This window comes from Pleurodeles waltl, chromosome 5 (genome assembly GCF_031143425.1).
Source record: "Pleurodeles waltl isolate 20211129_DDA chromosome 5, aPleWal1.hap1.20221129, whole genome shotgun sequence".
In the NCBI taxonomy this organism is placed as follows: domain Eukaryota; kingdom Metazoa; phylum Chordata; class Amphibia; order Caudata; family Salamandridae; genus Pleurodeles; species Pleurodeles waltl.
In genome coordinates, this window is record NC_090444.1 from 1,099,236,163 (window position 1) to 1,099,252,678 (window position 16,516).

A 16,516-nucleotide genomic window follows, 5' to 3' on the forward strand; every position below is an offset into this window, starting at 1 on the left:
TAACTAGCTTCCACTAGGAACAGTCCTTTTCCCAGACCTTTCCTAAACTTAGTGAATATGTTAACAAAAAGCTTTCTCATTTGTTATTTATTTATTTAATTAATAAAAAGACTAATGGCGTCATTTAGTAGTGGGCAGTAGCAGTAAGTCTGCCAAAAAATGAGGGGTGTACCATTTGCCCACTCCTGTTTTCCTCTGTCCTAGAGTGCAAAGGAAAGTTGATGGACTTGGTAGTGGAGCATATGATAGCTCTCTCTACTGTCCGGGCTTTGTGAACACTGACAATATGGCCAACGTGTCAGAGTCTCTGGAAAAGCAGCCCCTCCAGTAGCCACTTTACATTTGTTGATAAAAATTGTGTTATTGCTTTTGCAAGAGCAAGGTGAAACTGCCACCACAGAAACATTCTCCCAGGGTGGCTCACGCAGTGGGAAAAATGCCTTTTCCATGGTAGCCAAGTTGTAATCTAAAATACCTTCCTCTGCCAATGCAGAGGCCGGACATATGCAGTGACGTAATTAAACCTGAGGGGCCACCCTGCAAAATACATGGAGGGCCCCCTATCCCCACGCTCCAGACCCACTCTAAAGCTCTTAGGCCAGGGGGCCGCTGTCCAGGCACTGGACATATGCCACAATGGCACACAGGCAAATGAACATCCACTATTCAAAAGTTTAAAGGTTTAGGCTTTCTACATGTTGGACCAATGCTATTATAGGTTAAAGAGGGAAGTTTGCAGATTTGAACTTTGTGGTATTGATGTCTGATTCAAACTGCGTCTGCCTTTTTTGTTTTTCTGCACTTTTAATTCTTTGTTAGTTTGTGTTTTTGATGTTAGTGTTGTTCTGTTAACCAACACCCACATTTGTTTTGAAGTTTCATTTTTTAACAGATCTGAAAAATGAAGTTGCCCTCAAAAGGAAAACACATTTTTATCTCCATTCTCAAAGTCCCAACATTTTAAGATCGTTTTGGTTAGTTAAGATATTTTTGACAATGTGGATGCCACCGATGCTTAATTTGTAAAAGAATAAGTGCATGGCCATGGTTTTGCATAAAAGCCAGCAGCCACCACTTTAAAATGTCAGTATGCTTATTATTAGCACATCTTAGTCTTAATTCCTCCTCATGCCTCTTTCATCCACCAACAGACACTCCCTGACTCTTTATCTCACTCTATTCATCCCTTTTTATTCCCTTTGTCACTGCTTTCCCATCTTTATTCTTTTGTCTTTCCACCTTTTGTGTTTTTGTCTCTCTTGCTCTGGATTAGAGTCTATGGGAGAAAAATACTTGCCGCCCCCACAAACAGTGCTGGTGGGCCCCATTTTCAATGGCTAGTTCAAATCAACCACTGGATGTCAAAGATTTTTGAGTTTGTGTGCATTTGGACCGCTAAACATCTAGGCAACTAACCCTGCACATACCGGATCAGGATCAGAGGCAGGGTTGTCTCTTAAATTGCTACCAAAGTTTTGAACTCTCTACCTAGAAATCATTGTACTTTAGCTGATCATCATTCCTTTTGCGAGGCACTGAAGGCCTGGCTCTTAACCACTTGCTGAATGCTGGCACTGTATAATCTTTCACATGCTGGAATACTTTAGGGGTCACTGTTGCTCTTTATCAGTTCAGTTAATTAACTAAACAATGAATCAATTAATTACTTCATTCAGCCAGTCGTTCATAAAACTAAAATCATGGTTATGCTTTGAGTAATTTGCCACACCAGCAATGACAAAAAATACAGCAACAGTGTGTGTAGGGTCAGCTCATATAAAGTATTTCCCTGGCTTCTAAATTTAGGGTGCTCATAACCTATTACTATGTTTTTGCGAGCTGGTTTACCTTGCCCCAAAAGAGAAAGAGAACTGGAATCTGCGTGTTCATGCATCTCGTCTGTCCTGTGCTTTGGATCGTAATTACTTTGTAACAGTTTGAAATCCTGCACTTGAAAGATGTTAAAGGTACATCAAATAGGTTTCTTTCTACAAGTTTATTATTAAAGGAGAAAAGGTCTGAGCCACCAAGATGACCACATCTCCCAACTCTTCCTTTTCAAAACGTCACATTCTAAGGTTCTAATACGTCTGGTTGTTTACCTATGTACATTCTAAGTTCCTGAAACCATGTATATTATAGACTTCTGTCTTTATCACTCCAGAGTTAAACCTCTCAGCTCATCTTGGCAAAGAGAAGCATATCAGTCTAGCTCTCACAGCCTAATGCTAGCTTCAGTGGTCAGTAGAACTGATACCATGATCCTAACCTTGGTCACAGAAGCTGACCTAGAGGTATCTACAAATACACCACGTTTGAATACATATTACAAAGCGTCCTCAATTAGACAGCCCCAGTTTTTCACCATCTACCCTGATAAAATTAAACACAGAGGAAGGAAAGTTTTCATGCAATCAGGGGTGTAGCTTCAAGGGGTGTGTGTGTGGTGTTACACCCCCTAAAAATGTTTTTTATGATAAATAGTTGGGTGCCGGTGCTTTCAGTCAGGTATGGTGAGGTGTCAGTCAGATTTCACCAGGAATTTTTACAGACAAAAACGCACACACACTCTCTCCCTCTCTCTGTTTGGACAGACTTAAAAAATGTTGGTTATTTCGCTAAATATGCACTTTCTCTCACTAAGTACATCTACCAGTACACATTCCTCTCCTTTTCCACTGCCCCTTAAGCACCTCTTGTACGCTCTGCTTATTGTATAATGTATTTTAACATCATGTGCCAGTGTGATTGTCGGGAAATATGAAGCTAACACCCCCCCAATCATACTGACCAAGCTACGCCCCTGCATGCGGTCCAGTGCATAATTAATTAGCAGACCCAAACAGAAAGCAATTTAGTTAACAAAGTTGACTCTGTGTGTAGAAGTTGTATTTAATTCCCCTTAGTGCCTTATCGATTGTGGGTTTTATGATACTCCCCAATGTCAATTAGGTCCTTCTGTGCCCCTCTTTCGATGAAAAACTGCAGTCCTACTTCTGTGTTTGTGAAATGCCCAATCTTTGTCTTTCAGAATCTGATCGTGCTATGACTGAACAATGTCTAAATCAATTCTTTTCCACTTGTTCTGTCCTTTAAGCCAACACAGCTAACACTTCTGAAGTCAACAAATTGAGTATCAGATAGTTGGTTAATAATCCAACTTAATAGCAATCTAAAATTACAAAACTTGCAAACAAGTACAACAAAAGTATATTATTATTATTAGTAGTAGTAGTAGGAGTAGTATTAAAAGTGGTATTATTATTATCACCATTATTATTAGTTAGACCAAGTCATGATTTCACCTCATGCCTAGTCTTTTACTTACCACTCTATCTTTCCTGTTTCTTTACTTCACTCTTTAAGCTCTTTTTCCACCCTGATTTCTACTTGTCAGTTCTCCTATTTGTTTAACCCCTCTTTTCAACCTATGCTGCCTTTCTCTCTTTCTCTTGCTCTGGGATGGTAAACAATAAGTGAGCCCACTGTCTTACCACCACCACAAATGGCACTAATTTTATAGTTAGATGCATAGTTTATTTATTGTGCCATGGTCTCACATCTTCCTTTCATTTCATTTTGCCTTGCATTGCCTTCCCCTGCTGTACCTCATTCCCTGCTACTCAGACCAGTAATTTAACACTCCAACAATCCCATTATTCTAATGTTTTATATGTTGTCTAATTTATTAATTCTTTGCTATGCGAAGAGTCAACATTCTTATTTTGCTTGTCAGCAGAATACTTTTTTTAATATACCATATCATGTGAGGGGATCATATTTTCCCTTTGGTGAAGGACCAACAAATCATTCCTCATAACCCAGAGAAAGACTGACTAATGTACCAACCATTACCTAAGCACCTATGCAAACACACCCCTTCATGATGCCAAATCACGCAGGCGTTTAATAAGAGCTAAGGAAGTCTTCACAATGATGGACAAGATGGCGTAGTGCTCATCAGATGCACTTGTCCTTGCTCTCCATGGAGCCCAGAGCCCAGTTTGGTCTAACCAAGCCTGGCACAGCATTTACCTTCCTTAAATACCATCCATCCCCACAGGCCTACTGAAAGATGGAAGCTGAATTGAAGACTTGCTGCTATGTGAAGATGACCGGCCTCCCCTCGGAGCACTCTTTAAGCAATGCGGTTCTTTACTCTTCCTAACAACAGCAGAATTCACCCTCTCCAGCACACAGACGCTTTCGGATGCTCACATAATGGCAGCGTATTCTAGGTTTCTTTATACTGCAGCCATGCAATTGTTAATGCTAGATGCCTTTTTCATCCTCAGTAGCCTGGAGATTTCCAGCTTGGACATGTGAACTCTTTTTATATAAGGATTCAGAATAGGATTATTCTTTTTACAATTGATTATGTATTTATGTTGAGTTGTGATAATCCTAAAAATATATTTTATGGACAGTACTTTGCAGCGGTTATGTCTGCTTTTACATGTGACAGAGCAACAACCGTGGTTGTGTGAGGATCATATAACTGAATTGTACCCATCCAGCGGTGAAGAGAATGGCAGGCTTCTTTTGCAGTGGGCTTCTGTAACCTGATGAAAGTTGTACCAGCATGGACCCTTCCACAGAGATTTAAGCAGTTTGCATTTCCACACTATACCAATAGATGCTTTATAGCGTTCCCTCAATGCTGACCTGGAAAGCACAGACCTAGCAGCATGGGGGTCCCCTTCAATTGAAATGGCGCAACAATATCTCATCAGCAGTACATGTCCTATATTGGCTCCTTGTTAGACAAAGGTCCTGATTCAGAGTTTGTCAGAAGCCCCTCACTGCTTATTAGAGAAGTAACATATGTGTGGACTTTAAAAAGAGCAGCCTGGACATCCACCAGTTCTTGGCTGATGTCCTCTATCCGTCAAAGTCTAAACCAGGACCAAAGATTTTTATTAAAAGCTTGCTGCAAAGTAAAATCTGGAAGCGTCTCCAGTTTCTGAGGAAAAAGCAGCAGTTCACTACTGGGAAGCTTTAAATTAAGCCTAGTTATTTATGACTGAGGTACCCAGGTGTACAAAGTTTACAAGGGGAACCACATCCTTTTTGGCTCAGGCTGACAAAACTTGGCACTTCCCTATAATGCACCTGAGAAAGACTGAAGAGCATGTCCTGTTGCAGAGACATTTAAATAATATATGTTTTCAGATTAATTGAGATTGTGGATGAAAATATTTTTTGGGGGGGTTTGCTTATATCTTTGGCGTTGTTTTACAAATCTTCACAAAATTTTCCTTAAAAAGTGTGCAGTAGAATCTTGTAGTTCACAGGAAGTTTCGGGATGATCCATCAAGCGGGGGCGAGAAAAAAGGGGGGGTTCACGAAAAGTACATTTCCCATTTTAATTCCCTCAGGGATTTTAGGCATGACTACAGACTGAACTGCAGGACCGAATTACACCAAATTTGGCAGGTAGGTGGCTCTTGTTCCAGAAAGAGTGCTTTTTGTTATTTGGTGTAGATTCATTCAGTAGTTTTTGAAATATAAAAAGAAAACCAAATTTGCATATCTAGAGGCACGAAAGCTTTGCAAATACTCTCAATCTTGCTCCTGGGTGGGCCAGGTCCAGGGGGCATAGCAAAAAAATGGGGGGAGAGTGCAAAGGGTCCTCCTCCTGAAATGAAAGCCCCAGGGACAGCCACCTCCCTGGGGCACTTCTTTTTAATTATGCAGAGGATGCCCATGCGACACCCCTGTGCCCCAGGGACCACCATCTTCCTTGGGCAAATGTTCATAAATTAATGTGGGTGGGGTCAGTGTGGCTTGCCACCTCCCCAGGGCACTAAGAAATATGTATGTGGACAGGCAATGAATTTGATATATGCGGTTGGTTGTATGCCCCCCAAATCACAGAGATGCCCTTCTCCAAGGGGCAAATTACACAAATGATGGGGGGCTGCATGCCCCCGCACCCCCCAGAGACCACCACCTCCAAAAGGCTGAAATAAATTATCTGGGATCTGTCGTGGACCTCCATCCCCAAGAAAACACCACCCCCCCAGGCGAAAGTCATCAATGCAGGGACACCCCTGTGGAGCCGTAGATGGCCCTCGGGACCGCCACCTCCTGATGTGCCCAACCTCAGGAGGTAGCTTTTGCTTGGCCGAAGGCCTGCGTGGCTTTGGCGGTTATGGGGGGTTGACGCAGGCCCTGTGGATGGAGTTGGGTGGTTATAGGGGGTTGGCCACAGAGTCTGGCCGCAAGGCCTAGCTGCAGGTCAAGCGGCCAACCCCCACTGTGCATGGCCAAAAGCCATGCATGGCGTGGGTTTGGGTGGTTGTGGGGAGTTGGCAACAGGGTTTGGCTACAGGGCCTTGCCACAGGCCAGGCCATGTGGCCAACCCCCACTGTGCATGGCCAAAGGCCGTGCGTGGTGTGGGGGTTGGATGGTTATAGGGGTTGGTCGCAGGCCCTGCAGCCAACTCCCGTCTGGAGGCCATGCGCGACAGTGGTTGAATTAATGTATAGTGATTAAAATGACTTCATGTAAAACAAAAAACATTGAAATTCACTGAAATAAACAAAGGTTACAGGGACATTAAAGTTAGGAAATAGAATTTAAAAAAAAAACATAACAATTAACTTAAAAATACAAAGGTTACCAGGGTGCTATAGTTAGGTTCTGAATTTACTCCCACAATACCATAGATATTCAGCTGTTAGAGTTATTTCATGTAACTATAACTTGCACCCTAAAGTAACCATAACTCGTGACCTCGCCATGCACTGCTAATTACCCCAGATATTACAGCACTCATGACAATTTTTATAACAGCGGGTCGAGTTATAGTTACTTGAATTAAGTCTAACTGTTGAATTTCTAAGGTTTTGTGCGAGTGAATTCAGAACCTAACTATAATGCCCCTGTAACCTTTGTTTTTTTAAGTGAATTTCAATGATCTTCAATCACCAGATGCCAGCACAGGGTCTCCTATTAAATGCTAATAGTTATTCAAAATCGCCAATGATGCGTTTCGGCTCAACAGAGCCTTGTTCACATTGAAACGTGACATTCTTACAGGCAATATTTCTACGTGCTACGTAACACACAATTTCATAAACATAGCAGAAATACTACTCAATGCCGAGTACATCGCTTCTAGATTCTGGTTGGGTATACTCTTAGTTCACTAATTTACAATTGTGAAAATTCAGTCAATTATATATAATAATAATAATAATAATAATAATAAAGTGCTCTAGAGAGCTCAAGCAAACCAATATAATGATTATACTAAAAAAAACTGCTTATACCATTTTATCTCTGCTACCTGAGTATAGAACACATAAATCCTACTGATTAGTTACTGATTACTTCATACTGAGCTTACACAAATATAATTATTGCAGACGTGCAACTACAATATGAATTAAAATGCCCTGTGCCAGACAAGAAAATATACATTCATATTAGAGCCAAAGTGGGCTAACATCAATTAAAGTACACTGTGCTTGGGTAAAAACTACTCTTTTGCAATAGAGTAAAAGTGAGCAAATACAACATAACCAATATACAATTTCATATGAGAAATTTCATCTTGATCAAGTCTCACTTTATGCATTGCCTCATGGGATCTCTACTATATGATGCTACATACTTAATTTCATTCATCTCTGTTTTGAACGCTGCAATAGACGGTAAAATTTGAATGCTCTTATACCCGGCAGACTACTTTAATAAAATACCCTAGTGCTAAACTAAAATTTCAACACAAAATATAAATCAAATCACAAAAAACTGCTTCTGTGCGTGCACTTGAACAGTTTAAAATGTGCCAAACTAAGCATCCTCTCACTTACAGTAAGGTGGGTACAAAATGAAAATGGTAAAAAATATACTATAATTCATAAAGATGTTACATTCCCAACAAATGGTGTGCTATAAATCTGTGTGTAACTCCTCATCTAAGTTGAGACCTCCTGGTATTCTTGTGTCCAACCTCAATATGTAAAAAGATTCTAGCCTTCTGGGTCTTTTCTCTCTGTCATCCCCTCTGGCATCCTCAGTACTGCATCTATTGCAAAATACTTGAAACTTCTATCAGTATGTTGTGTACTTCCAAAAAATACCTTGCTACTGGGAACATCTTGTCTGTGTTTTTAATAGCTCTAATATGCTGTAAAATCCTCTTGTCTACAGGACATTTTGTGCTGCCCACGTATTGTAGCCCACATTGGCATTCTAACACATACACAGCATAGTTAGTCTTACAAGTGATTGTTCTCCTGATTCTCTGCTGTTTTCCTTCTAAGGGTGACATGAAGTGTGTTTTGCCTATCCCATACACACATGCCTTGCATCTATCACATCTGTGCAATGTTTTACTTATTCATAACCAGTTACCTTGAAGTGGATCCATGGGGTATTTCTGACTAAGTCCTCCCTAACTGACTTAGCTCTTCTGTATATGCATGATACTTTACAGGGTGACCCTAGTTGCCAGTATCTGTTGAGTATTTTCTCTGATCATGTTGTGCTGTGTGCTGTACTGAGTGGTGAACAGCAGGACTGTGCCTGTTTTTTGATCTTACGTGGTTTGAATAAAAATGATTCCCTGCTTGTCTTTCAGGCTTTCTCTATGAACCTGTGAACTACTTTCTCTGCGTACCCTCTATCTTCAAATCTGTTCCCTAAGTCCTTTATAGCCAAGTCCAACTCACTCTCCTCACTGCAATCCCTCCACACTCTAAGTGCCTCCCCATATGGTATGTTGGTTTTCAATTTTTCAGGGTGGAAGCTACTAGCGTGAAGTACTGTGTTTCCTGCTGTGGGTTTCCTGAAGGTCTTGGACTCTAGTCTGTTATGCTTGACATAGAGTAAGAAGTCTAGGAACACTACCTGAAGTGCAGATTCAAGTTGTTCACATTGATGTTAGTTACAAGCTCCTTGGCATTGCCTTGTATCCCCTTCCAAATAATCAAGACATCATTGATGAATCTAGACCACAATATTATGCTGTCATTGCAGATGTCACTATACTGACTCCTGAGCATCTGCTCCTCCCACCAGACGAAACGCAGATCTGCATAACTGGGAGTGAAGCAGGTGCCCATGTCAGCCCCCCTTAGTTGTTTGTATACCACATTCTTATACATAAACTAATACTTTCCAAACAATGTTTCACCATATTTATTAACATTTCAGTATGTTTAAACAAAGCTAAAGGAATCATATTGAGGAAATGTTGCTTGGAATGTAAACCATCACTGTGTTTGATGCTGTGTACAAAGAAGTCGCATCCATGGAAATTAAGAGAGAATGTTCTTCCCAAGTGAAATCAAAGATCTGCTTCAGGAAATCACCTGTGTTCTGCACATCATAAGAGGGAAAACTTTTCACAGAATTTTGCAAAAAAAGTCAACATATTTGGAAGTTTTTTTCCAGTAGGGTGTCATTTGCTGAGACAATGGGGCATCCTGGTGGCTCACATGGGTTCTTATGGCTCTTGGGGATAAGGTAAAAGATGGCAATTCTTGGATTATCCTTCAACAGTAAAAAAAACTCCTCATATGATAACAACCCCTGGTCTCTCCATTCAACAAGTGCACTATGAAACTCTACTTTGATTTGTCTGGCTGCTTCAGCAGTAGTTTTCATATAACACTCTTCATTGTTAAACTGTTTCATAGTTTCTTTGTACTGTTGAAGTGGCCATAGGATGATGTTGCCCACCTTGTCGGCTTTCCCTATCACAACATTGGAATTGACCTGAATCTTCCTAATGAGGTTGTCATATGCAACTTTCTGGGGGTTGCTCTTGACTTGCTTCTTGTTCATCATTATTTGTAATCTTTTTAGTTCCTGGGTTATATGCTCTGAGAAATGTCTAAATTATCCCTAGGTATATTAGGCATCAAGGTGGATTCTGGTCGGAAAGGAGTTGCTGCTTCTGCAAATATTCCTAGATTCTCTTCAGTCATAATGTCCTGTATCCCTTGTGCTTCAATCTCTAGTTGTTTCAGTTCAACCACATATATATATATATATATATATATATATATATATATATACACACACACACTCATATACACACACATATATCATATATATATATAATATACATGATATATATATCATATATATATATATATATATGTGTATGTCTAGATGTATATAATACATAAATGGAATTTAAAACGTGCATGCAAATTTGCAATTTAAAAGTACTCTGATGTGGCCGTGATGTAATGATTCTAGATATACTTACCTGCGGTGTAGTGCCATTCATCCATGTAAATGTCCAGTTCTTAACATTTACAGATTACATAACCACATTGTTACTCAAGCGTCCATGTAGAACGGAGCTGGTGTGCTGTATGACACTTTTCTAGAAGGCAATAGGACATTATCAGCTGGTGACACTATGACCAGGAAATCTATTTGATATTTCCAAAAGTGCATTGCAGTAGTCAAGCCTGCTCAAGATCGTGCACTGCACCACCAATGTCCTTACCGACAGTGGTAAAAAGGGTAGAATTTTTCGAAGAGTACAAAGCAGGCAAAACAAGTCACTAGAGCCTTGTGCACATGGACCTCCAGAGATAGATTATCAAAATGAACCCCTAGATTGCAAACAGCGGATGAAACCCCTGAGCTAATACTGGCCATCCAAGGTCAGAAGTTACAGGGAAGGCTGGCCGATGGTATACAGACAGACCAGCAGAAAATATCATTTTTTTATCCATTAAACTCTAAAGAGTTGCTGCTCAGCCAGTATGAGACACCTCTTTGACATTTATGAAACATGTTTAATGTCTCTGGCCGAGAATTGTCCAGAGTAAGAATCAGCTGTGTATTATCCGTATAGGTAATGAAATTAATGTCAAATGGAATAATAATGGCCACAAGAGGGTAGAACTATATATTAAAAAAAGGTTAGGCTTAACACTGAAATCTGAGAATCTGTTACCACCTCCTTTGAGGTGTTGGTAACTGAAGAATGGTTTGAAATTGCATTCGCAGTCACAACCCATCAATGTATACCATTGTGACTTGCACATAGGAAAGGACGTTTCTTTCATGCCTTCTTCTCATTTGCAGAGGACTGAAAATCTACTTTTGTGAGTCAGAAAGAGTTTTCTGATTCAAAGAAGAGTTTAAAAAAAGAAATGTTTTGTGAGTCCATACCCTGTGATTTTGTGAACTTCAGTATTTGCAATTGAAAAATAGTTTTGTATATCTGACCCAACATTTCATACTTACTGCATACTGTATCTCTTGCTGAGGTGCTTTACAGTGCAAGACAATGCACCTCAAAAAGGGATGCAACACGTTTGTGATTCTTCTAAAGTTTGACTGCCTTCGTGAAATAATTAGAGCTTTCAGGAAACTGCCTCTGATGTAAACATATATTTGTGTGAATATTCATGACAACAAATAAATTGTTTCCTCCTGTTTGAAGTGCATGCAGGAGCATAACGCAGGCCCCTCCCTAACCCTTTAAGTGGCCCCAAACCCTTCAGGGGGCCTTAATTGAGCCCAACACCAATTAATATCTGTGCAACATGGGAGACTCGTGCTCCTCACACCCTCAGAACGTTCTGCTTTGGGGCCCATCATTTTGCACTACTCCACTGATTGCATGTACATATAAAAGGGTGTGGTTTCAACTTGCAGATATAATCAATTAACAGCTAGAAAAGCACCAACTTAATTTAGCAGAAAGTCAGACTGAGCACGACACTCCATGTGAAACAATTTAATACCTTTTGGTCAGTTATAGGGCAATACATTTTTTTAAATCTAGAAATCTTGCATCAGATGCTGGAAAGTGTGGTAAATTCACATGTACATAGACATTTCGGTGGATGCAGAATGTTTACAGTGGTCCGGCCATTGTCCCATGATTGTGACTTCTCTCATGGCTACTTAATATTTATGCTTTACTTTTGCTGCGCTGCTCTCTTTTGGCAGACCATCCCTCGTCCATTTCGTGCGGGTCTTCCAGGGACTGCAGACAGGGTTAATGGCACATAAGTATGTGTGGCATAACCCTCATATCCTATGACACTACATTAACTAGTCCTTTCTCAGATCCCTTTACCACCGTACTGACTTTCCTCAATTGCTTTGGGTTCCCTTTATCCTAGGAATATTTTGAAACTAAAAGAAGCCATCTGCATGTTGCAACGACTGGCATTGTATTTGTTTCAATATTTAACGAGAAATAGTTTACCAAAACATTGCTGCCTTTATAAAATCTCAGCAGCAATGATGATCTCGAAAATCTCCCTAACTTTTTATTTATTTCTTTTATCTCAAGTGTTGAATAGTGCAACAGTGCAAACCAAAACTACTTGTAGCCGAATTTAGTACACCACGGCACAACAGCTGGTGAAATGTCTAATTAAATAATTCTACAATACATAAATTATTAATATTGATCAAATGCTGAAATTAAGGCAGAAGTGAATTTCAAAGCTCTGGCTCCCGATAAGAGAGGCAGGCCTCTCACCAGTGACTGAATCGAAAGTAGAGAACATTCAAAGACAATTACATGTCAAATGAGGAGAACAGCCTGTCGATAAGGGAGCTTTTTTCTTTAAAGCACCTAACCACTCTTAAAAGAGCTATTTCATTTGAAAGTACTTTAGCCTGGCAGATAAAAATGAGTCTCTTTTGTATTTTTTAAAACAGACATGTCAAGTCACGGTCAGTGTTCTAGCTTCTAAGTAATATTCTCTGTCTGCCTACCACCAGCTGTTGTTCTACCAATGGATCTGTCCCTCCACCCAGTCTTACCATTCTGCACATATCCATTGTCGATCCATCCATCATTCCATCCATTCAGCCATCCTCTTTCCACAACTGCTAAAATTAATTACCTATTGTAAGAAATTGAGTTTCTGGATGCCAAGCAGGAACTACAGTCCTAGTCAGGATAAGTCAGATCCACACTAAAAGTTAAACTGTGCTCACCCTTTGGTAGGTTGGCACAGAGCAGTCAGGCTTAACTTAAGAGGCAATGTGTAAAGTATTTGTGCTACACTTCAAATAGTAGCTTCTCGTAGCAGGCTGGTTCTGATGGGCGCAAAGATGTTGATGCGCAGGTTCTGGCACATGCAGCACTTTATACTTACTTCCAATGCCCTGCACTGGATTGGCACCATTTGCAGAGCAAGACTCGCACCAAACAAAGCACAGGAACTCTTTGGAGATGGAAGGGAAGTATTTGATGTTCTTGAGACTTCAGAACATGAGGCAAGCCAGCAAGCCCTTGAAGTCACTTTGGTTCTGGGATGTAGAGATGCCGATCCAGTCCTTCTCACTCCAGGCAAGAGGGCAGCAGGTCAGCTCAGCAAAAGCAGGAGTCCAGAAGAGTAGCAGTTCAGCAGAGTGGCAGTCCGTGTAGAAGCATAGCAGTCCTTCTTCCTGACAGAGTATCCACACATACAGAAGTGTACTGAGTTGGTGGTGTAGCAGTCCAATACCCAGTTGGGCCTTTGAAGTGGGGGACCCTTCAAAGAAGGGTCTTTGAAGTACAGAGAGACCCTTCCTTCCTGCCCCGGCCCAAGACTCACTACAGAGGGGTATCTTCATGTGTGGCAGGACACTGCCCTTTCTGGTGTATGTGTCAGCCCCTCCCACCTATCCTGCCCAGGATGGCCCATCAGGATATTGATAGATTATCAGTCACTCCTAGGCTCCTTTTGTGTGTGGCTGTCTAGAGGGAATGCACAGGCCCTGCTGTCGCCCCACTCCAGATATATACTGGAGACAGGCAGGAGGCACCAAATGGCTAGAGTAAGAAAATGCCAACTTTCTAAAAGTGACATTTTCAGAACTGCAATTTAAAATCCGACTTCACCATAATTTGTGATTTTAAATTTTGGGTTCAGAGTCACCAGACTCAACAAACCTAACTCTACCAATTTGGAAATTACACTAATAAGATGTAATATGGTGGTCCAAATTATACCCTATAGGAGAGAAAGGTCTTGCAGTCTTGTAGCGCCCTACCATGTGGGACACACAGGGCCTAACTCTGGAGTGACACATATGTATAAAAAGGGAAGGTTTAGGCTTGGCAAGAGGTTTACTCATGTCAGATCGAAATGGCATTGTAAACTGCAGAGGTAGAGTCTCCAATGGCAGGCCTGAAACACAGTTAGGGGACAACTTAAGTGTGTGGCACAATCAGTGCTGCAGGCCCACTAGTAGCATTTATTTTACAGGCCCTGGGTACCTGTAGTGCACTTTACTAGGGACTTCTAAGTAAATTAAATATGCCAATTTGGTATGAGCAAGTTTAGTAAAGAAAAAGTGTACCCATACATCAGAGAGGACTTTGAGGTGGATAATGTATCAAGATCTTCAGATGAATCTGTGTCATCTGTTAAGAAAAACCGGAAATACAGCACCAGTTCCTCCTCAGATGGCTGGAGCACAGACAATGGGATGCCACATCCATATTACAATCTTCCCCAATTTTGAATACAACATCTTCCAACTTGGCAGTCTCCATATCCTTTCTTCCAACCACGTCCAATGATACCATATGTGCCTTTTTAGGCAGGGGCAGAGGATGAGGCAGGCAGAGAGGAAGAGGAAGACACGTTCACAGGGAACAACAAGAACCACAAATGGTTACTTGGAGTCAAGGCAAGAACCCCCCCAGCGAGAACCTAGTTGTTAGCCTTTCTTCAAGACAACTTACTCCAGATGAAAACTCAGTTCTAAATAAAAATTTGGAGTTGTTCCTACTCCACAAGACGATTTCTTTCGGATTAATTGTGAGCTGTCCCGTATTTTGAGAAAGATTTGTCTGTACTTTTTCTTCAAAGACAACCCTAATGAGTTGCAACAAGTAGACACAGGACTGTGAAATCCATCTTCTTTTATACCCCCTTTAACATCTATGCCGGGTGAAGTACTTGCCTTTGAGAAAGCGATTATGACAGATGTTCAACAATTACGTCCCAAACATGTATTTTCCAACAGCACTACACAAGAAAGAGTAACCTTACAAACATTGTGATAAGACCAGGGCATTGTCATTAAACTAGCTGATAAAGGAGGGACTATCGTTATTTTAGACTCTGAAATGTACAGAGCTGAATGTATCCGTCTTCTGAGTGATTCCACATATTATCAACCTATTTCATATGATCCTACAAATAGGTTACAAGTGCAGATTCGTTCTCTGATCCATGAAGCGGTATCTAACGCTTGGATATCTCAAAAGGAGGCGGAATTTCTGGATACTACTAATCCACGTATCCACTTTTAATGCCTTCCTAAAATTCATAAAGGCACTACACCTCCGCCAGGTCTCCCCATAGTCTCAGGTATAGGATCAGTAGTGGACCTCTCTCTACTTTTTGTGACCATTTCTTGCAACCTATCGTCAGAGAATCCTCCACCTTCTTGAAAGACAGTAAAGATGTCCTGAACTTAATGCAGTCTATCAATGATACAGACATAGTGCAGGCTTTGATTACTCTTGATGTTGAATCTCTTTACACAAATATCCCACAAGAAGCGACACTTAAAGTGTTTGAGACTGCTCTACTAAATAAACCACTGAGTACAGCCACTCCTGTTCACTTAATCATGCAATGTGCCTCATTGGCTCTAACAAAAAAAAAAAATCAATTTGAAGATCAGTTATATCATCAGATTCGAGGAACATCAATGGGGAGTACTTTTGCTCCGAGTCTGGCCTGTTTGTATGTGTATCATTTTGAACAATGTTTTATTCTCAACATAGCCAACCCTTTTTTTGAGAATATCAGAATATGGCAACGATATATTGATGACATTCTTGTCATCTGGCAGGGAGTGGTCCAGTTAGTTGATTCTTTCACCAGTTGGATCAATACCCTCGATCCCTTTTTGAAGTTTACCTTGACAGTTTCCACAACAAGAGTTACTTTTTTGGACCTTACGATCACTATTGACAAAGGTAAACTTCACACGGATACTCATCACAAAATGACCGATCGCAATAGTCTCTTACTCCATGAGAGTTATCATCCAAAAGACCTTAGAGACAATTTGCCATACGGTCAGTTTTTGCAACTACGTCGGAATTGTAACAGTGTTTCTTCTTTTGAAGTTCAAGCTAATGACTTTGTCAATAAACTCCATGAAAGACATTACCCTCCAGGGATCATCAACCCAGCTCGTAAACGGGCTCGGAACAACAATTGAGAATCCCTATTGACTTTTATACCTAAAGAAACCTCACTTCGTTTGACTTGTGTTACTACCCTCACTCCTGTATCAAACATTCTTAAGAAACGTGTTAATAAGCGATGGTCAATTCTTATGAGTGGGGGTATAGCCATCCCTAAACCTTTATTTGCTTTTAAAAGATCTTCTAATATCAAAGATGAGATCGTGAACACCAGACCATTGAAGTCGACTAATGAATCTGACCAAAATACATTATGGGGTCTCGCCCCTGTGAAGGGACATTTTCCATGCAGCAATTGCAGTGTATGCCCCCTCACTAGACGTATGACTACCATCTCTCTCAAACCTATTGGC